Source organism: Nomascus leucogenys, chromosome 18, assembly GCF_006542625.1.
Source record: "Nomascus leucogenys isolate Asia chromosome 18, Asia_NLE_v1, whole genome shotgun sequence".
NCBI lineage: Eukaryota > Metazoa > Chordata > Mammalia > Primates > Hylobatidae > Nomascus > Nomascus leucogenys.
In genome coordinates, this window is record NC_044398.1 from 28,292,916 (window position 1) to 28,315,596 (window position 22,681).

At 50.2% G+C, this 22,681-nt stretch overlaps 1 long non-coding RNA gene across 1 annotated transcript; it reads left to right on the top strand.

Moving 5' to 3' along the window:
- The first annotated feature begins 6,499 nt into the window (after positions 1-6,499).
- Positions 6,500-19,652, top strand: LOC101176378. Its single transcript, XR_179745.2, has 3 exons — positions 6,500-6,644; positions 18,833-18,928; positions 19,029-19,652. It is a non-coding gene; the product is annotated as an uncharacterized LOC101176378 (long non-coding RNA).
- Positions 19,653-22,681: the final 3,029 nt, after the last annotated feature.

Genomic DNA, 22,681 nt, shown 5'->3' on the forward strand with positions numbered 1-22,681 from the left:
CTTTCTTCCTTTCAGGGCAATGACATGCACACCCACCTGGTTCTCATGAAACCTTGAATCATCTCGGTCCTGCCAGTTGCTAGCTCTTTGTCCTAAAGTAAGTCAGAGAGGAAAACCTCTATGAGCCTCAGTTTCCACATATGTAAGGTGGGGATAATAGCCATATCTGCTTCACAAAGCTGTTGTAGGATTAAATGAGATGACACTGCTAAGAGCTTATGGCAGTGGCTGGCACACCGTAAGTGCTCAATAGTTACTAGAATTATCTTTGGTTCCACTCCCATTCCTGTGGCTACTCATTACCGTGTGTTACAAGTTCTAGCTTCTTCTTAAGGCCCCCTTTCCATTTTCACCACCCTCTCCTCACCTCTGCCTTCACCTGTGACAACAGTTTTGGAACTGGCCTCCTCTGTGCAGCTCTCTCTGATCTCCCCTATTCTCTGTAGCCAGAAAAATCCTTCTCCATTATACATCTGATTATGTTAGTGCCTTTGAAGACTACGTTGCTCTTGGGAGAATTCCAAATTCCTTAAAGTGGTTTAGGAGGCTGGCTATGATCTGACCGCTACCTGTCTCCCTGCAACTCCTCACCTCAAATGCTGACCATTGGGTGTGCTGAACTTTCAGCTCTTCTGACCCGCAGGATTTGGCAGAGGCATCCCCACCACCTGGAGCACTCTCTTCCTTTCTCTCCAGCCCTCCAACTCTCTCCCATGCTTTGCAATGCTCGCTCTGCCTTTCCCCCATCAGAGCACTTTCCAGCTGCGTGGCCATGCCGGGTTACATGCCTGGACCCCTCGTGGGAATGTAAACTTCAGGAGGGCAGGGGCCGTGGCTTACAGTTGTATCCCCAGCACTTAGAACAGTGCCTAGCGGATGGTAGGTCCCCAGTAGCAGATAATCTGAGTCAGTAAGTGAGTGGGCAAGATGAAAGGGGGTGGGATGGGGAGCAAGAGGGAAATCTTGAGTCTGGGGTTTCTGGCTTGAATGAAATTGAGATGGGCAGTCTTCAGGCAGGACTCCTTGTTGAGGGGTCATTGTTTTAATGAGTGGAGTAGATGGGCCTAGGTGAGCTTGGCAGTGGGCACTGGAGATCAGGCCTCTTGAAGCAGGTCTATGATTTGACAGTTAGCATGGGAGATGGATCTCCTTCCCTGCCCCATCCTCAGCTTCCCTCACAGCCTAGCAGGGTTGGGGCAGAGCAGGCGCCCTTCCTCGGGGGGTGGCCATGGTGTAGGTAGGCTTCACAAGGTTTCTTTCCTCTAACATCGTCTTGGGCTCTGCATGGGACAGAGATTTCACCTAGGTCTGGGAATCCTGCAACAAACTAGTGCTGTAACCCTTGTGACTGGCTGGTTTCTGTCCTGTTTCATGTGGCCTGTCCCTAAGAACCCCTTGTTGGGGATTGTTTGGGCTGTGGGTGGGTGGGGTATTCCTTGCAGTTGTCTGTAGGAAGCTACTTGCCACTACTCAGTAGTTCCTAGGCAGGAGGCTGTAGTGCCCACTTGGGAGCCATGAAGGTGAAAAGTCCCCGTTTCTCAAAGCCAACTTTTGCCTTCCTCCCCAAATCAAGCACAACTTGCAACTGTGATGGCCTTTTAATCGATTCTATATTGAAGGGTCTGGAGGAAGGAGGAGAAGGGAAAGGGCAGAATTGGGCCTTGTGCCTTGCTTGGGCATCTTGCCCCCTTGACCTGCAGAGGGGTGACAGGGCTGTGCCTGGGTCCTGTGGCCGCATGGAGGCTCCCTGCATCTTTGGAGGGTCTCCTGAGTTACTCCTCCCTGCAGAGTAATGAGGTTTCTCTCCTACTCCTGCGTCTTGCAAATTCTGTTGTCATCTGCTGACTGTCAGTAGCTTTCCTCTGCCCATTTTCTGCTGGCTCTGCAGAGGGAGGCTTGATTCCACTCTGAAGGGTGAAGCTGGAGAGTGCTGGGGAGCAGGAAGTACAGAGGCTCACACTCTAGGCTGGGGCTGATTTCTCCTCAACCATCAGCAATCAAATCCGCCTCACCACTGTGAGAATTAATTCCTTCTCAAGCTCCCCTTCAGATAGGTGAGAAATCCGTGTGCCTCCTATTAACATAATTGTGACCCCATTTCTTGTGAAATGACAGCCCTGGTCTGATTATGCTCAGGGAGCATCCACAGTCTGTGTCCTGGGCTGCATGACGAAAGCTTCCTCACATTAACTGGCAAATGAACAGTCCCATGGTCCACATGGTCTCTGGAAACTGCAGACAATGGCCACGTTTTATCTCAGCCATAGGATGGGGTCAAGAAGAAGTTCCAGTGTAGCCCACCACAGCTAGTTAAGTACATGCCCAGCAGCATTTAAAATGAAGGGAGGAGGAGCGCTGCACAGGCATGGCTGGAAGGACAGTAGGCTTGGAGCTGGGGGGCCTAGGCCCAACCTGCCATTTGCTAACTGTGCTTTTGGGGTCAAATCCCTTCCTCGCAAAGAGAGCAGAGGGCTGGTCCGTTAGACCTGATACTTGCTGATTCTAGGCTATCACTGAGTACAGCCTTAGAACTTGTAAACTGGGTTCCCATTTTCTGTGTTGGAGGAAGGGTCTAGAAAACTCTCTAGAAGACAGAGTTAAGAAGTCAAATCAGTGGCTGGATAAAGGCCTTCCCTCAAAATATGACACCGCAGAAGGCACCAGAGGAGCTCTCCTCCCTGGAGGCAAGGCAGTGGGCTGAGCTCAAAGCCTAGCCTGGCCATGTGCCTAGTGGGAGGCCCGTGGAAGGCATCTGGGACTGGGGATGAGACAGTGTGTCTGTTTCCTTGTTGAGTCACTCTTGCTCATCAAATATCTGTCGAGCACCTCTGATGACCAAGTGGCACGAGAGAGTGGAAAGAAGTCTATAGTCAGGGGATGTCCATGTGCACCCAGCTTAATCACTAACTGGTGTGGGCCTGCGCAAATGGCTCCTCACCCCAGCGATGTGGCCATGCACCCTACATGCCTCATCCTGTGAGGGTGAATGAGGCAGCGTTCCTGACAAAGAGTGGGACTCCCCCCAATCCTGCCCCCTTCCCTCTCTCTGTGTGCACAGCAACATTTGAGACATCACAGAGGACACTGAGGCCATTCAGAAAATGCCACTGTCTTTAAGCATGAACAGGCCCGTGGCAGGGCAGCTAGTATGTGTCCAGAAATGCCATTGCTGCAGAGTGGAAGTAACCAGGGCCCCACGGCCCGGGAACTCAGAGGAGTAAGAGGCCTGAGCAGAAAGAGTTTTATGGATGGTGCTGAGTTGAGCCTAGAGTGGCTTGGCACTTGAAGGAGAAGGAAGAAAGATCGTTTCAGGGCAGAGAACAGTTTGGGTCAATGCATGGGTGCACAGAAGCTCAGAAAAGAAAGCAAACCTGTGTGGTGGGGTGTGTGCAGGTGAACACTCCATACAAGATGGTATTTCTGTGCAGGCACATGGAGGGAGGGGTGTTTGGGTCACAATGTTTTGAGCATTGGGGAGCACAGATGGCATCTGGGGGTGCTAGCCTCAGCTCTCCACTTATGGTGCAGCATGTTGGGGTGACATTTTCTTCCCCATTCTTCTCCAGGACTAGAAACTGTTATTCAGTTCTCTAGCATTTTACTTTTCGTTAGCTCTTATGGAGGGGGGGAGCTGCACTGCCTTGGTGTTGGAATAGTTGTCCTCTTGTGACATTGTAAACCACCCACGCACCAGCCTTCCCACCCCTCCCCTCTGTCTATTGTTCTCCATAGTGCTTCTCTTCATCTCTGCACCATGTGTTTACTGCTTTCTGTTCCCCACATTAGAATCTCAGCTCTGTGAGGGTGGGGACCTCACTGCTGGGTTTGCTACTCTGCCCAAAGCTCTTAGAGGACTGCAGCAACCAGTAGGCTTTTGTTGCATATCTGAAGAATCAATGAGCGAATGGCAGTTGGATGGATGGCTCCTTGATCACCTGTCATGGGGCAGATTCATGTGGCAAGATGTCAAGTAATTCATCCAAGCCCGAATTCACATTCATTCAAGACCTTGCAATGCCCAAGAGTGGGTGGTAAAGATTGTAGGATGCTCAAAGCTCCCAAGAAGATGATAAAAATGACCCTGGAGTTATGCTAAGGGCCACCCTGGCAGGCTACCCCCTCCTGTGCCTCCTGATAATCGTGGCTTGTTGTGGGGTGTTAACTGTCATGGCACGGTGATGGCAGGGCTGAACTGGAACTCTCGCAAAGGGAGAGTGGGTTTTTCAGAGAGCCTTGGTTCAAATGAAGTCTTTTGAAATAAGATCGAGAAGTAGTATACTCTTTTCCCATGGTGTTGGTAGGTGTTAAGATGTGTTAGTCTGTTTGCATTGCTATCTGAGGCTGGGTAATTTATAAAGGAAAGGGGTTTATTTTTGCTCACGGTTCTTCAGTCTATCAGTCTATACCACATGGCACCAGCATCTGCTCCTGGTGAGGCCTTAGGAAGCTTCCAATCATGGTGGAAAGTGGAAGGGACCCAGTGTATCACATGGCAAGAGGGAGCAAGGGAGAGGAGGAGGTGCCAGGCTCCTTTAAACACACCATCTCTTTCTTGGACTAACAGATTGAGAACACTCATTATCTCAAGAACAGCACCAAACCATTCATGAGGGATCCAACCCTATGGTCCAAACAATTCCCACTAGGCCCATCTCTAACACTGAGGAATCACATTTCAACATGGGATTTGGAAGGGATGAACATCCAAACCATATCATATGTCAGTAACATTTCCTGAACTTCAGTAAACACCAGAACTGATTGCTGTCCTCTGTTACTCAGGTCCATGTGGGACCAGGGATATTAAAAGGAGGGAGGATCCTGATGGAAAATGCAGCAGAATATCAATGCTTATGAATAGACATCTGATTTCCTCCCCTACCAAGTGTGTGGGACCTTTCTGTAGATAGCCTTCCCCCTCACTCTCTGAGGCTATGGGAGCCCCTGCTTGGTGTCCAGCCCCATGCTATGCCCTGAGGTGGTCTTGGAGGTCTTTGCTGCCAGAAGTTCACAGCTAGTTAGGAAGGTAAGGCACAAACCAGGTCGAGACAGGTAGAGGAGCAGGATGGGGCAGCAGGAGGGTGCAGGGTCAGGGTGGGGAGGTCACAGAGGCTGACTCCTGAATGCAGTTGCAGAGACTCGAGATTTAGAGCAAATTTCTAATGCTTCTTCAGACTATGAGCTTCTTCACAAGGTGAGGGAAGACAAGAATTTCAGGCAGAGAAAACAGCAAGTGGAAAGGTGAAAAGGCAGTGTGTGTGCATATGTGTGTGCATGTGTGCCTGTGCATTGTGTGTGTGACAGCATGTGTGCATGTTGGCCTGTGTGCACATGAGCATGTGTGTGTGCGTGTCCATGAGTGAACTGATGAAGTTTCTGGACAGTGATGTGAGGGAGGTGGGTAGGAGGAGGGAGGAGGTGAGAGGAGAAGGAGCTGGTGAGGGAGGTGAGGTCCAGGCTGTGAAGGCCTTAATTTCCCTGGACATGGCAGGAGGCCCCTGTAGGGTTTAGGTAAGTGCTAGTGTGATCATTTCTATTTTAGAAAAACAATCCTGGCAGCTGGAGGCTGGGCTCAGTGGCTCATGCCTGTAATCCTAGCACTTTGGGAGACTGAGGCTGGTCGGTCACCTGAGGTCAGGAGTTCAAGACCAGCCTGGCCAACATGGTGAAACCCCGTCTCTACTAAAAATACAAAAACTAGCCGGGCATGGTGGTGGTGGGCACCTGTAATCCCAGCTACTTGGGAAGCTGAGGCAGGATAATTGCTTGAACCTAGGAGGTGGAGGTTGCAGTGAGCCGAGATCACACCATTGTACTCTAGCTTGGGTAACAGGAGCAACAATAGTCTCAAAAAAAAAAAAAAAAAAAAAAAAGAATAGATTAGGAGGTGAGGCCAGAGGCAGGGCTACTCACTAGCAGGCTGTTGGAAGAAGCCAGAAGAGGGGGTAGCAGGAGCCCCATCAAGGCTGCGGCGCTAAGGACATGGACAGGGGATGGCTGGAATGGCCATGGCCTGGTGACCGATCGACCGGTGTGTGAGGAGAGGGCCTCTGGGGAGATAAGAGTCCAGGGTCACTCCAGGGTATTATCTAGCCTGCTGGCAGGGAGGGGGCGAGTGGGGACATTAACCAGGATGGGGTCCCTGGAGGAGACCTAGTCCCAGGGCGGGATGGGACGATTTGCAGCCCTGGGTGGGTGGGAGGTGAGATCACAGCATGGTATTAGGTGTCCTGTTCTGGGCCTGACCCAGGTTTGCTTGGTAAAGCCTACTTCTGGGCTCTTTCCTCTTCCCCTTTTCCTTTCTGCTTGCATTCCCTTCCTCCCTGGTATAGTTTCCTAGTCTCCTCCCTTCCCCTTCAGCAGTGATCTCAAGATAAACAGCTGGGGAAGAGGAGCTGTGGAAATATCCAATCAGGGAAGGTTATTAATCCAGGATTCTAATTATGGTGTCGCCCTGTGTCTCTTGCATGGTAACAAGCCAGCCTCAACTGCTTGAGCTAAGAGCAATCTCAGTGTTTCCTTCAAGCAGCATCGTGAACAGATTCCTGCCAGACCCTTCAGGGCAAGCACCCCACACCCCTAGCCCAGGGTCTCTTCCTCGATAGGGGGTGATCTGTCTGCCCCTCACTGTTTTCTCCAAACAGGTAAGACCGGTGTGGCCAAGCACATGATTGGCAGCGAAGTGCACATCAACACAGCAGCCCTGGCTTTCAGCAGCTGAGGTCAGCTGTTGAGCCAATGCATTTTATTTATCTGCCTAACTGCCACCATGACCTCTTCTGGGAGCCCTGGGCTGGGGTGGTGCCCTCACCTCTGGTATGGAGGAAGGAGCCCTGGCCCAGGGGACCTTTCTTTGAGTAACTGTTCTGTGCAGGGCTCTGGGCTCAGTGCTGAGGATGCACCATGGATCAGACAGAGGCTCACGGACCTCAGCCATTTCTTTGGCATGAGGTCATTGCAGCTCAGAGGAGGGGCTGTTGACCTTGACCGCATGTGTCTGTGTGAGTGGAGTGGGGAAGGTTCAGAAAGGTTGCTTCTTGTTATTGCTCGTTTCTAAGTTGCTTCCAAAGCCCCCAGTGGGCTTCTCAGCTCTCTCAAGAGGAAGGCAGAAGAGAGTCAGAGAGAGATGGGACAATGGAAGCACAGGTTGGAGGGATGTGATTGCTGGCTTGAAGACGGAGGAAGGGCCATGAGCCAAGGAATGCGGGTGGCCTCAAGATGCTGAAAAAGGCAACAGAACAGATTCTCCCCTAGAGGCTCCAGAAGGAGCGCAGCCCCGCCAATACCTCGTTTTTAGTTCAGTGAAACTCATTCAGACTTCCGATCTCCAGAACTGTAAGATAATAGGTTTGTGTGTGTTCAGCCACTAAGTTTGTGGTACTTTGTTATAGCAGCAACTGGAATGTAATGTCAGGGGCCAGATTTCAAGATGCTGTAAGCCATGTCAAGGGGTTTGGATTTTGTTCTGTAGGGCTCAAGGCTTATCACTACTTAGGATTCTGTGTATGTTAAGCACATAAGCTTAGATTATGAGGGTTTGAATACCACCCTTGCCAATAACCAGCTTTCTCAAAGCTGCAGCATTTTCAGCTCCAAAAGTGGGGAATCATAGTTCTCATCTCATTGGCCTAGCATAAAGATTAAATGAGATGATGTCTGTAAGGCGTTTAGCCTGGTGTAGGCCAGGAAAGTGGTTGTTACTTTTACTTGCTTGGCAACCTTAGGTAGAATAATGCCTCATTTTGTGGCTTTGATCATGGTGTCTGCCCAGGGAAGGTATAGCAACCCCCCTCCAACCCCCTTACCCCCCAGGAATAAGTGAATTTTGTGATATGATTGTATTAGTCCGTTTTCATGCTGCTGATAAAGACATACCCAAGACTGGGTAATTTATAAAGAAAAAGAGGTTTAATGAACTTGCAGATCCACGTGGCTGGGGAGGCTTCATAATCATGGTGGAAGGCAAAAGTCTCATCTTACATGGTGGCAGACGGGAGAGAAAAGACAGCCAAATGAAAGAGGTTTCCCCTTATAAAACCCTCAGATCTCATAAGACTTATTCACTAACACGAGAACAGTATGGGGGAAACTGCCCTCATGATTCAATTATCTCCCACCAGGTCCCACCCACAACATGTGGGAATTATGGGAGCTACAATTCAAGATGAGATTTGGGTGGGGACACAGCCAAACCATGTCAATGATGAACTGGAAAAGAATTGAAGGGTGTGCCCCTATTGGCCTGGCATGTGGCTCTCTGCCCACCCATGGGGGGAGCAGGTGCCTGTTCACCCTGCTCACCTAGCCGCTGCTTCCCTCAGCTCCCCACAGGCATGCCTGCATTCCTGCGCCCCTTATGGGTTGTATTCATTTCTGGCCCCTGCACTATGCTCTAGGCATAAGCTATTTTAGTTACAAATTCCTTGAAATGCTACACCTTCCCTGCCCACCCGGACAGAGACCTCCCCAGGCCCAGCTGTCAAGTATCGATTTCCCCTTTAAATATTACTGCAGCCCAGGAGCATGTATGGATTAATTGACGAGGCTAGGCTTGTACCTGCACACTTCATTAACAGCTGCTACTAATTAGTGGAGTAGTCATTAAGGGACCTACTGGGGTTTTGAGGATAATAGTTTTATTTATTTTTTTCCGTGACTCTAAAGCATACTATAAACTGGGGAGTGAAACGCCATGGGCCCGAGTTTGGATGGGAGTCACGGGGTAGCCCGTGCTCTGGATCTGCCCTAAGAACACAACAGAAACTAGGACATCACCACAGTGGGACCCAGAGTTAAGAGGCCCTTCAGGTCATCTGGTCTACTATATGTGGCTACTGTGGCTGGGACTGGGATAGGGGCAGGACCTCATTCTCAAGGTCACACAGGGACAGGGAGGCAGAGCTGGGATGAGCACCAAGGGCTGCTGGCCTTGTTGCTGGCCAGGGCTCTGTTTGCTAAATGGGGACTCTGCCGCATACATTTGGAGAGCCCAAATGTGGGAGGATAGACCAAGCTCATGGCCACATCCTCTGCCTGCCCCAATCTTACCCTCTTTTCCCAAGAGGGTGTTGCCCTTCCTTTCCCGTTTCTGGGCCTCCTCCCATCCCATCCATATCACTCCACCCTTCCCACTCCCACTGGAGTCCTGCTATACCTTGCTCCTGGAACCCCTTTTTCTGTCCTTAGCATCTCCAAATGGACTGGACTTGACAAGAAAACAGTCTGCAGTGGACCCCTTGGGTCATCCATTCTGATGGAAACAGTGAGTGGAATTAATCCTAAGTCTTTGAATTTGGGCAACTCACTGACTCCCTCAGCTTTATCCTCACCAGCTCGTGGTGAGGCTGAATGCACAGTAGTAAAGGGGACCAAGCATGGGGATGGCATGGAAAGAGTGGGTCCTCAGCAGATGGCAGTGCCTGTGCCCCTGTGCTCCTTAGGGAGGTGGTCTGTGGGCAAACCATCGTGCTTTCCTCAGGCTGACCTGGACCATTCACTGAGTGCACACTGAGAGATATTACAGCAAAGGAACAGAGCCTTGACTTATTATTTCCTTCTTGTTTTACAGATTATGACAGTAATTCACATCACTAACCTTCCCTGAAAGCTTACTACGTGTCAGGAAGTGCTGTTCTAAAAGGGCTTCACATGTATTCATTCATTTCATCCTCCTGACAATCCTGCGATACAGGTGTTTTTGTTATGAGTCCTATTTCAAAAAAGCAGAAGCGAATACAGTAAGTTGCCCGTGGCTACACAGCATGTCAGAGGTAGAGATGAACCCAGCATTCCAGCTCACAGTCCAAACCCTTAGCCACGGAACTCTCTGACCTCTTAGAGAGGTCGATTTCCTGGCTAAGGGAAACCCCTGTTCCCCAGTGTGTGCTATGTGGGTGGCAGCTGTGTTGGTGCCACAGGTCTGTGTCCCCTGGACATCTGCTGATTTATCCAGGGTGGGCACTTGAAGCAAAGACTGTCCACACTATATAATTTGAGTGATCTGGCTCAAAAGTGCAGGCTGAGCCAATCTGAGTTCGATCTGGGGAAAGGTATGGAAGAAGCTGAGCCTGGAGGTGGGGAGAGTTGATGAGCTTGACTTAGGGCTAGAGACTCATCATGATAACCAGCTATGAGTGACTGGAGGAAGCCAGCTGGCTGAGGAAGGAGACAGAAAGGTGAATGAATGCCATGAAAGAGACCTCAGTCCTGGAAGGGCAGCTTTCCCCGACAGTCTCAGGGTGCTGGCTCCCATGGAGTCAGGCTGCTCCTGGCCTCCTGTTTAGATATTCTGGTGAGGATGTGCTTTATATTGAACTACAGATGACCCTTGATTTACTATGGGGCCATATCCTAATAAACCCATGGTAAGCTGAAAATACTGTCAGTCAAAAATGCACTTTTGGGCTGTGCACGGTAGCTCATGCCTGTAATCCCAGCACTTTGGGAGGCCGAGTCGGGCAGATCACTTGAGCCCAGGAGTTTAACGTGGTGAAGCCCTGGCTCTACGAAAAATATAAAAATTAGCTGGGTGTGATGGTGTATGCCTATAGTCCCACCTACTCAAGAGGCTAAGGTGGGAGGATTGCTTGAACCCAGGAGGTGGAAGTTGCAGTGAGCCGAGAAATGCCTCTGCACTCCAGCCTGGGTGACAAAGTGAGACTCCATCTCAAAAAAAAGCCGGGCGCGGTGGCTCACGCTTGTAATCCCAGCACTTTGGGAGGCCGAGGCGGGCGGATCACGAGGTCAGAAGATCGAGACCACGGTGAAACCCCGTCTCTACTAAAAAATACAAAAATTAGCCGGGCGTGGTGGCGGGCGCCTGTAGTCCCAGCTACTCGGAGAGGCTGAGGCAGGAGAATGGCGTGAACCCGGGAGGCGGAGCTTGCAGTGAGCCGAGGTGGCGCCACTGCACTCCAGCCTGGGCGACAGCGAGACTCCGTCTCAAAAAAAAAAAAAAAAAACAAACAAACAAAAAAAAAATGCATTTTTTATTTAAGATATTTTCAACTTTTGATGGGTTTGTTGGGATGTAGCCCCGTTGTAAGTTCAGGAGAAGACTGAATTTGTATTGCTTTTGCACCATTGTAAAGTCAAAAAATCCCAGGTGGAACCCTCATAAGTTGGGGACTGTCTGTAATTTCTCTCTTTGAGTCTCTCTGGTTGAACTAGCAGCCTCTCTCTTCCTTGGAAACAGGATAACTCTAATATGAACAGTTATCTTATCAGCTCTATAGAGTAGCACCAATGTGAGGTGGGGCTCAACCCCATCTATCAAGCAAGGCTTCTGCACAAGAGCAATATCCTTTTTTAAAAATTTGTTTTAATTTTTTTTTTTTTTGAGACATAGTCTCGCTATGTCACTGAGGCTGGAGTGCAGTGGCATGATCTCAGCTCACTGCAACCTCTGCCTCCCAGGTTCAAGCGATTCTTGTGCCTCAGCCTTTTGAGTAGCTTGGACTATGGGCGTGTGCCACCATGCCTGGCTGAATTTTGTATTTTTAGTACAGATGGGGTTTTGCCATGTTGTCCAGGCTGGTCTCTAACTCCTGACCTCAAGCAATCTGTCTGCCTCAGCTTCCCAAAGTGCTGGGATTACAGACGTGAGCCACTGCACCCAGCCCACAATATTCTTAAATATAACTGGCATAGATGGGTAAAGTACTCTGGACACAGTGCCCAGCTGGACATAAACATCTGTACTAGTCAGGGTAAGGATAAGGTAAGTGGCTTATGGAGGACTGAAGTTTCTTTCTTTCTCACTGCACAGTTCTAAAGTGAATGGCCTGGGTTGGCAGGGCAGCACTGAGCCTCACAGCCATCCAGGGATTGGGGTCCTCCAAACCACTGCCCCCACATCCTTGAGACCCTTGGTGTAATCTCAGTGTTGGAGTAGGGAGGTGCCATGCCTGGTTCTGCCACAGCTGGAAGAGAGTATGGAGGGGCACCTGATGTCCCAAGTCATCTCCACTCCCCTTCCACTAATGAGAACTTAGCACATGGTCTCACCTAGCTGCAAGGGAGCCTGGGAAGTGTAGTCTTTATCAGGGTTGGCAAATGCTGTCTGTAAAGAGCTGGATAGGAAATAGTTTCAGCTTTGTGGGGCCATATAATCTCCATTGCAAGTACTCAACTCTGCCCTTGTAGCTTGACAAAGACCATAGAAAATATGCAAATGAATGGGCATGGCTGTGTTCCAATAAGACTTTATTGATGGACACCTAAATTTGAATTTAATGTCACTTTCATGTGTCATCAATATTATTCTTTTTTTCCAACCATTAAAAAATGTAAAAGCCTTTCCTAGCTCATGGCCATTCAAAACTAACTAGTGGTTTGGAACTGGCTGGTGGGTCATAGTTGGTGGACTCCTGACTCCTGGTCTGGACAGTGATTTTGGGCTTGGCCACACTTTGTTAGGGGAGATTGGATTTTGGCAGAGAGTGAGTGATCTCTACCACTACGTCTACTGCAGGGCTTGCTTAGAGAGAGGTGTTTTAGCAAAAGCAGGGTGCCCCCTGCCCCCTTCTCTGTACAAAGAGAAGAGCAGAATTCACTTGGTGAGGAGGAACAGCCATGCCCCTCTTCCCAAACTTTTCAGGAGCAAGGAGGGAGAAGCCATGGTGGGGGGCTCCTGTTGTCAGCAGGTTGTAGAGAAAGTGTCAGCTCAGCCCTGGAAGGTCTTCTGCAATGCCAGATAAGGAGCTACAAGCTGGCCTCCCAGGGCTAGAGGCTTGCCATCCAGAAGGAACCAGTGGCTGTGCTGGGAGATAGGTGGCAGCACCCCCATCCCTGCCACTAGGGCTCAAGGACACCATGCAGGAGGTGGCTTTCAACCAGACAATGACAATTTTTAATAATTAGAAAGTGACAGCTACAAATATAAAATGTGACCAAAAAATCTGTCAGAAGGAATGAAGATACCATTATTTGGAGAGTGTTTTCCTCCATCCCTCCCTCCTCCTCATCAACTCCCAATGTGGGGGTGGGAGCTTGCCAAGCAAAGCTGATATCAGTTATTGAGAAAAATAGAATCATTCCCTGTTTGTACATCACTGAGTTTATACTGTCAATCAAAACAGCTACACATATTTTTAGCATCAACTGCCAATTATTCTTTCTGTCTCAGAATAATCAGAACCAAAGACTGAAAAATTCACTTAAGGGTGTTAGACATGGAGTCAGGCCAGCCTGGGTTCTGACAGTCCTGGTTCTGACAGGTCCTGTGTGACCTCCACAAGCCCTGTGACCCCTCTGGGACTCAGTCCCCTCATTTGTCAAATGGAGGAGAGTAAAACCTATTGTGCAGGTTTGTGGGGAGAAGCCCGTTTCGGAGCATTGCTCAACGGCAAAGGATGACTTTGGTTTGTCTCTGTGGGTCTCAGTCTTCTCGTGTGTCAAGAGGATGTTTGGATTCCATGGGCTGTTTCCACTGTGACTTTCAGTCGCTGCACCACTGATGGTTGAGTCTCTGACTTTGGAGGATAACGCTGCCCTTCACTGGTGCTTCCTTCTACAGGGAGGTTTTGAAGAAGATGAAAGCAGTGGCTTGATTAGGAACTTCCTGCTCTTCAACCTTCCCAGGCTTTCTGGACACAGTGCAAGCTGACCTCCTCTAGGATGTCCTCCTAGATTTCTTCAGGCACAGGCCATCTCTCCTGTTTCTTAAGGACCCATATATTTAAACTTGACCTCTACCCCAGCCTTTGTTGTCTACTTTCTGGTCTGCCTGGGGAATTTGCTAGAGGTAAACTCCCTGTAGCCACTCTGTTAACTGATCCTAACCCTAACTCTCACCCTAATCCCACCTGGAGCTCTGTGAATGGGTCTGACATGCACACACACATCATAGCTCTGTCAGCAACACTGGCCCCACTTACTGGCTTTAACCCCCCCTGAGCCTCAGGTCCCAACATTTGCCTTAAGGCACCCTTGCTTAAACAGCCCATTTAAACACACTCACTTGTTTGACTTGGGTGTTGGACACGAGCCCTGCTGTTCAGTTGCTCCTCCCATCCCATAAGTGTCGGCTGGAGGTGCCCCGTTCTGGGGCTAGCCTGGGAGAGGCCACCAATCTCACATGCCTGTCATGCAAAGGAGACAAGCACCCAGATCTCCCAGCCAGGAGCCCCTGTTGATAGCCATGTCCTCTTGGACCCTGGGATGATGTGGAGAGCACAGCAACCAGCTGGTCCACAGACTGTGCAGATGTTCTATTGGCCTCACATTGCCCACTGGCTTTGTGGAAGCAGGAAACGCTATCTCAAGTGGAGCTCTGTCCCCTCTTCCTGTCACCGTACAAATGATGGATCAATGATCACCCTGGGAGAGTGATGTTCTTAGGGAACATGTGAGAGAGCCAGCCAATGAAATGTATGATGCAAAATTAAAGATGCTTGTCTTTGTTCACCTCATTAACCATCTAAACTCTTAGTATGTGTGAGGCATGTTGTGGTATGTGACATCATTTAATTCATCCATTCATTAATTCCTTTTCCATTCAGTGTTTGTGGTCTGTCCATAGGTGCTGGGAATATGGGGCAAACAAGACAGAAATAGTTCCGGGTCTGGTGGCGCTTACAGCCTGGGAGGAGCTACACAATGAAACAATTACAAAAGCATTTGATTTTATGAGCCTTCAGCCTGGGCTGTGGAGTTGAAGGTGGCCAAACAATGGTGAGGGCCAGGGTATAGGGCAGAGCACCCAAAATGTTCCAGGCAGAGAGAAAAGAAAACAGGTGGGAGAGCTGAAGGGAGATGCTTGTGTCTGGATACCAAAGCATGCGGGTGGGCAATGTGGTGCTCCGAGGGAGTAGGGAGGGGCTAGACTCTAGGGGCCCCAAAAAGCATGACAATAGTGTTTGAACTTTAGCTGGAGAGCAAGGGAAGCCCCCAGAGCTTTTCTGGCAGCTGTACAGCAGGACAGGTTTTCACTTTAGGACTCCTCCGGCTGCTGTGTCCAGGGTACACGGATAGGAGGAGAGTGGAAACTGCTGAGGTCACCCAGGTAAGACATGTGGAAAGCTAGAACCATTAGGATGGCATGCAATGGGTTGAAATCAGTTCGAGAGCTCTAAGGAGGAAGAGCCCACAGGACTTGGATATGGGGAGAGGGAACATCAAGACTGTTCTTAGGTCTCCCTTTTGAGTGTCTGGTTGGACGGTGGCGTCTTTAATTAAGATTGGAAACACAGAGGGATAAATGGACTTTGGGAGGAAGATGATTGCCCGCGAGACCCCCATGTGGATCTGGAGTTCAGGAGAGAGGTCTGGGGCAGGTAGTGATCAAGATGGGAAGTCGGAGGTATAGAGGTGGAGACAGGCTCCTCTGGAGGGCTCAAGTCTTTCAGAGAGGAGTGGACAGGGCCTGGCATGGAGCACTGGAAACTTTGCTCAATGCTCCACAGCCTCTATGTACAGTCCTCAAATTATATACCAATTATGCACCAATTATATAACCCTTCTTGGTCAACCAGAGGAAAAGAAAGATAAAACTATGGGGGAGGATAAGGGTTGTTTTGATGCCTTCTCCTACTCATCCCAGCCACAGGGGCTTTGCACTTGTTGCATGAATTCCTGGACCACCCCTTCCCTAGATGTTGGTCTGGCTGGCTCCTCAGCCTTCAGGTCAAATGTCACCTTCCCTGATCACCATCTGATTACTCTGTCCCAAACTGTGCTGCTCTCAGCTGTCCCAGCCACAGCAACTGATTTGACTTTCTTGTCTTCTTGTCCTTCCTGCCTGCCTGCCTGCTTGCCTGCCTGCCTGCCTGCCTGCCTGTCTGCCTGTCTGCCTCCCTCCCTCCCTCCCTCCCTCCCTCCCTCCCTCCCTCCCTCCCTTCCTTCCTTCCTTCCTTCCTTCCTTTCCTCTTTCCTTCTTTCCTTTCTCTCTCTCTCTCTCTCTTCTTATTTTAGAGACAGGATCTTGCTGTGTCACCCAGGCTAGAGTGCCATGACACAATCACAGCTCACTGGATCCTTGAACTCCTGGGCTCAAGTGATCCTCTCAGCTCAGCCTCCTGAGTAGCTGGGACTATACGTGTGCACTACCACACCCAGCTAATTTTTTTTTTTTTTGAGACAGGGTCTCACTCTGTTGCCCAGGCTGGTCTTGAGCTCTTGGGCTCAAACAATCCTCCTGCCTTGGCCTCCCAAAGTGCTGGGATTACAGTCCTGAGCTACCAGTCCTTGCTCATTCCTTTGTGCGTCTTTTTTCTGTTTCTCCTGACCATGTAAAACCCCTGAGGGCAGGGACCTTATCTGTGCATTGTTCACAGCTGCTTCTCCAGCACTGTCCTTGGCTTGAGTTATTCTCAATTCCCCTTCCCTTCTCCTAACAGGCACGCAGCAGCAACACATGTGTGTGGGCTCTAGCTCTTGTGTCTCTCCTGGGTCTGTTCCTGTCTCTCAGCCACCGCTGTCTGAACTGGATCCATGAGCAGGTCTTGCTTGGGTCACTTGTCTTTCCTCCCTCTGCTCTTCTGTTGTATGATTCACATGGCAGCCAGGAGCCTCTGTCTAAAATGGAAATCTTCTCATGTGGTTCCCTTACCTACACTCTGCAAACGACATCTGAAAACAACTCCAAATGCCATATGACCCTTTTCAGAGGCCATGATAGTCTAGCCCCTGCCTACCCTGCCAGTTTTCTCTCCTCCTTTGCCTTTCACTCTGCGTCAGACACACGGAGCTCTCAGTGTCTCTAGTGTGCCGCTCCTCCCTCTCACCTGGGTGCCTCTGCTCTGCCTGCCATAGCTTGTAGGAGCTCTCTAAATACTGAATGCACACATGACAAATCCAGGACAACAAAGGGAGAAAGGATACTCACCAGGATAGATTTGCCTCCTGTTTCTCTCCCCTTCCAGGGAAGCCTAGCAGAGCATCTTACATTCTCACTGCATGTCTCTCGTAAGCCCCAAACACTTTCCCTTGTCCTAGCATTTGATGCCTGAGCCCCTCAACCCAGTACCTTGAACTGCCTCCAGGGCCCCAGCCATCCCAGGCAGCCTTAATTAATTGTAAAATTGATTAAGCAGCCCCCTTTGTTAGGCTGGGCTGGTGTTTATTTGTATTTTCATACTATTATCCTTTTATACTTCTCTGGGTGCCTTCGGCTCTCTACTGACACCTTTTATTGGGGAAATGTTAATTTAAAAATCATCTATAATGCAGGTGTCACAAATCAAAGCTGTTCGGTAATGAGTTGCTCTTATGTCGTATAAAAACAATTAATTAAAACCCTTTCTGAGAAGTTGTGCTGGCAGATTGATGTTTCCCAGTGTCTCCCCCTCGACCTTCCTTTCTAAGGACCCTCATGCACTCAGCTGGCTTCTATGGGGGGATGGTTTCCTCCCACCTCTCCCCAGGAAATAGAATTCCAGCCTGGTGGAGTGGAGAAGCCTCCAAGAGGGCGTCAGGCCCAACCACCTTGCGTTATGGAGCACAGAGAAGGATTCTGCTGTGGTCACATAGCACCTAAGTGGTTGCACCAGCCTCAGAACAGGCTGTCCTGCCTGAGTCGTTCCTCGTGATCACTGCTGGCATTTCTCCTGCTGGCCTTCATGGTAAGGCTGATGGCCAGGGCACACAGGAGCAATGGCATTGCTTGTCTAGCAAGTACCACTCTCTGGCCTGCTCCACAGCCCGGCCACAGCAAGGGAGGTGAGTCATTCTCCGCTGACAGATGCAGTCACTCCACAGATGCTTTCCATCTTTGCTAATTAATTCTGCACTTAAAATAATCCAGGGGCTCTAAGTTCTGGTCTTGCCTCTGCTCCTGACCCATCCTGTAACCTTGGGTAAATCACTTCCCTTTGGTTGGGCCTCAGCTTCTCTCTCTACACAATGGGTACATTGATTGAAACCAGGGGTTGCAAATTCAAATACTCATAGGTACCATCAGTGAATAAGGCAGTCCCAGCGGGACCTGGAAAAAACCATAGAGGAGCATGCCCTATCTGAAGGAGACCACCTCTATCCCTTTTGGATGCTTGTGGCCATAAGAGAAAGCAGGCCTGGCATTGCTCTTTGCAGAGAAACTGGAAATCCAGCTTGGGATTTCAAAATGTTGATGAGTGGGCCAGCCCTTGCTCAATTTGTCCTCAGAGCATCCTTCTTCCACATTTCCTGTTCTGCTCTCAGGGGCTGGCCATGTCTCTCTATGACCTACTGAGCTTCCAGGGTAGCCGGGTCATCCTGGCTCCTGGGCTTCGTCACCAAGACCACCTTCCTCCCTCCTCACCTCCCTAGGGTCTAGAGCTGGTGCTGATCTCTGGGTTGCCTTGCTTTTTCTCCTCACCTGCGTCTCCAGTCCTCATGTTAAATTCCCTCTGTTTTAAATACCTCCCATGGTTTATGGGTTCCTGGTTGGATCCTGACTGATACATTTCATAATTTTATTAACAGACATTATTATTAATGAACACAATGGAGAGCAAAAATCTTGTCTGTGGGTGGCTGGATAGGGTATGAAGATTCTAGGTTATGATGTAGTTCAGGGTAGACCTGGGAAATCAGATGGTATCAGTCACTGTAGAAGCTTCCAGTCTTATATACTCTGCAGGGCATCTGCATCTGGCCCTTCTGCCTCCACTAAAAAGTGACCTCTCGTTCTCCATTGCTGGGACTTCTTCTGGCCCTGCCCTGGTTGGTGGTTCTTTTTTTTTTGAGACTAGGCCTTGCTTTGTCACCCCAGGCTGGAGTGTAGTGACACGATCACAGCTCCTTGCAGCCTTGACCTCCTGGGCTCAATTGATCTTCCCACCTCAGCCTCCCAAGTAGCTGGGACCACAGGCACACCACAATGCCTGGCTAATTTTTTTTTGTATTTTTATAGAGATAAGGTCTCACTATGTTGCCCTGGCTGGTCTCAAACTCCCATGTTCAAGTCATCTGCCTGCCTCAGCCTCCCAAAGGGGAAGTGGGATTACAGGTGTGAGCCATTGTGCCTGGTCTGGTGACTTCTTTTATGAAGGGGGATTGAGTGGGCTCCCTGTAGGCAAATGACTTTCTCCCTCCCCTGACCTCTTCAGCCTTCTCCACAGCCCAGCCAGCCACAGTGAGGGAGTCATTAGCACTGGAACCCAGGGTCCACAGCCTTGGAGGATCTGGACCCTCTCTGCATTTGAGGAACTTGGCCTCCAGTCAGGGAGCTAAGAAGCCCCTGCCAATCAAGGAGGGGGTGTGGGCTGGTGGGGGAGGCAGCCTTGGGGCATGGAAGCTAATAGACCAGGCTCAAGGGTTCTACTCCTGACTTCTAGATTGTTCCACCTCCGTATGGAATATGTTCCTTCCGTCTAACACTGTGTGATTTGGGGACCATCCAACTCAAATGAAAGATGCCAAGCCATGCAGCGAGCCACCCCCTCCCCAGTGTGGGGTGCCCTCTGCCCCCCGCCCAGCTCCCCTGCCCTCCCAGCTGAGGGAGGATTGCTGCCTGGTGATCTCAGCCTCCCCTCCAAGTGGGCTGTGAAGTGTCTAATCCAGGCTTTCATCTGGCATCTACAATTATAATGTCAAGATTGAATAATCTGCCTTTATCTCCCGGGTGACAACCATGTAGAAACTTCAAAAGAAACAGTTTTGCTGGCATCTAACGGCTTTTGTTAATTACTATATCCCAAAGAAAATGAAATAAAGGAGGGAGAAAAATGATATTTCTCTGTGACAACTTTGTAAAAATATCAGTGATGAAGCGGCGCGGTTTAAGGGCTTTAAGTATTCATGCGGCTGAGATGGGGCCTCTATCCTCCCACTGGGAAGCTTGAGCATGCCCGAGGGTGCATGCACACACACACTCACACACTCACACATGCCCACACGCACTCACGCACTCGGATCTGCTCCCAGACTCCTTCACACACCATACATGTGGTTATGGGCACTCACCTTCATAACCCTCTCACAAAGTCCTCTGCTACACACACTCACACACACATGCACACACACACGCACACACTCACATGAGTAGAGTACTCCTTCTTTCACTGGATGGTTCAGAACCCTTTGCATGCCCCCAGTTGGTGCTAGGGACACAGGCTTGAAAGAGGGTCCTCTCAGGGTAGCGGGTCAGTGAGGAAGACACACAGGCAGACAGTAGCTCGTTTTCTGTTTTCTCTTGTGTCACACTGCGCAGGTGTCATGTGCTATGTGGGCACCTAAGAACCATGTGATGGAGGGAGCAAGAGCACAGGCTGTGGGCCGGGCTGCCTGGATTTGAATCCTGGTGCTACCTTGTTGTAGCTGTGTGACCTCGGGAAAGTCATTCAACTTCTCTGTGCTGGAATGTCTTCACCTGTAAAATGGAGATAATAATAGGGTGTCCTGGACAGGAGGAGGTACAAGATGACGTAAATGAAGTAACACAGATAAAGTGTTCCCCAAATGCTGTCATTTAGAGGTGTGCAGAGTGGCTGACTCTGCCTGCGGAGGAGTGGCCTGGCATTACCAGAAGGCTTCATGGAAGAGGCGATATTTGAGTTTGCAGCCTTGAAAGTTAGAGGAAAAGGAGTGCATATCCCAGGCAGAAAAAACAACTCGTGCAAAGACTTACAGGTATGGTGGCACATTCATGTTCCATCCGTGGTGAACATCTGGTGTGACTGGAGGACAGTGTGAGGTATCAGGAGGAGAATTGGATGGGTAAAGGCTCTGAAAAGGTAGGCGGGATGTACCTTAGTGGTGACAGACCTTGGGTTTCATCGAGAGGGTGGAGTTTCCCTCGAGGAGCTGGGGGCTGCTGAAGGGCTGCAGTCTGTTGAGGGCCCCCAACAGATGGGGGGGAGCCATGGAGAATCAGGGGGCAGGTGGGCATGGCCTGGAGTGGGCCTGGAAACAGGAGACCAGGGTGTTCTGAGAGGTTATGGGGCACCCCCACACTCACTCGCTGACACACACACTCACAGGTGTTCATAAACACCCACAGGCTCACAGTTCCACACTGGTACACACAGGCTTTCCTTTCCTCTTGTTTCCCAAATGGCACTTGTAGGTGGACTTTTAAAGTGAAACTCCATTTCTCTGCAGTGGCTCTTGACTCCTCAGTTACCTGGTAGTGGGTTGGCAGAGATGTGATTAACGGCGGAAACTGTCAAAATAAATCTCTGGAGGCCTTGTGTGCTCCTCTGTGATATGAAGGGAGTGCCTCCGAGGTAGAGGAGCATGGGCTGGCGACAGCTTTGGTCCTGTGGGGCAGGAGACCTGGCATCTGGTTCGGGTCTCAGTCTCCCCAGCTGTAAAATGGGAGAATTGAACTCGTTCTCCAAGAGCCCATCTAATGATATTGTTCTAGGGTCTTCATGAGGGCTAAACAATGACATCAGTGTGTGCTAGAAATGCCCCCCACAGAGCAGGGAGCTCATTTCAAAGCAAAAAGCAGTTTTGGGATAACAGTCTACTGAGTGCCAGGCACAGAGCCAGGCGCTGCAGGGGATTCAAACCTGAGTAGGAGAGGATATTTGTGTCCTGCTTCCTCCTGGCCCCAGCCCTCCTGTTACAGTGGAAGTCCCTGGAGGACAGACAGTGTCTGGAAGGTGATGCCAAGGTACCCTGGGCACTGAGTGAGGGAGAGGTGGCACCCCATTTGATTGGAAGGGGCAGTGTTTATAGACTGAGCCAGGCCTCTGGGGGAAAGGGAAGGTGAACATCCCAGGCATGGGGCATAGCCTGGGCCCAGGAAGAAGCTCAGGATGTGTTTGGGACCTATTTTGACTGCCTGGAGCTCAGAGAGTGAGACCTGGAGGGGCAAGGCCAGGAAGGTGTGGGTGTTTGGAGGCCTTGGTCTTGTTTTAGATAGTAACACAAAGTGGCTCCAGCAGAGGCAAGGAGGTACAGGAAGGCTCCACAAAGTATCCTATGGGCACCAAGACGGGAGGAACTGTTGGCTTTCAGGAGCTGCTGGTTGCACGATTGGCCAGCCTGGGGGACCCGTCAACCTCTGGTTTTCTTATTGTGCCTTTTTTGCTCTTTTTTTCTCCTTGAGGCTGGCTGGCTTGTGAGGAAAACGGCCACCCCTTCTCAGCTTGCCACAACCTAGACTGAGGAACCAGGGTTCTATGGGGAGAGGATCTGACGGGTTCCACTTGGGTCTAATCGGATTTGACAAGAGGTGGAGTACTGCTATGGGCAAAGCATGACAAACCCCTTTGCAGGATTGTGGGGGCTTGAATAGCTGCCACTCTTCCTCCCTTCAGCTTTGGAAGCTTGGCAGAAGATTGCATGGATGTTTGTAGGCCATGGGGACCCACGGCAGGTGGGGTCCGCCGCATTTTGAAAAGGCTGTCTGACTCTAGAGTCATAAGTGGACGCCATAAGTAGGGAGGGAGACAGAATAAAGCAAGAATATCCCAACCTTGTGAGGTCACAAACAGAGTCTCTTCCTTTAGTGTAAAGTGGCTTTCTGGGGAGATCCTGTCCTCAAATTCTCCCTTTCCCATGGCAATCAGCAAGAGGGATTTCCTGCTATTTGTGGTCAGGTCTTGACCCATGGAAGCAGGGAGGTAGAGAAGACTAGTGACTCTCTATCCTGGAAGGCAGGAGACTGGGGCAGGAAGTTTGAGGCTTGGACTAAGAGGTGACCCTGTTGGCACAAGAAGGACACCAGGGCAGGCAAGTGGAATCCCATCATCTTTGACCACCTGCCTGCTCCAGGAAGCAGGCATTTGCCCTGCTGGGATCTTTTGAAAGT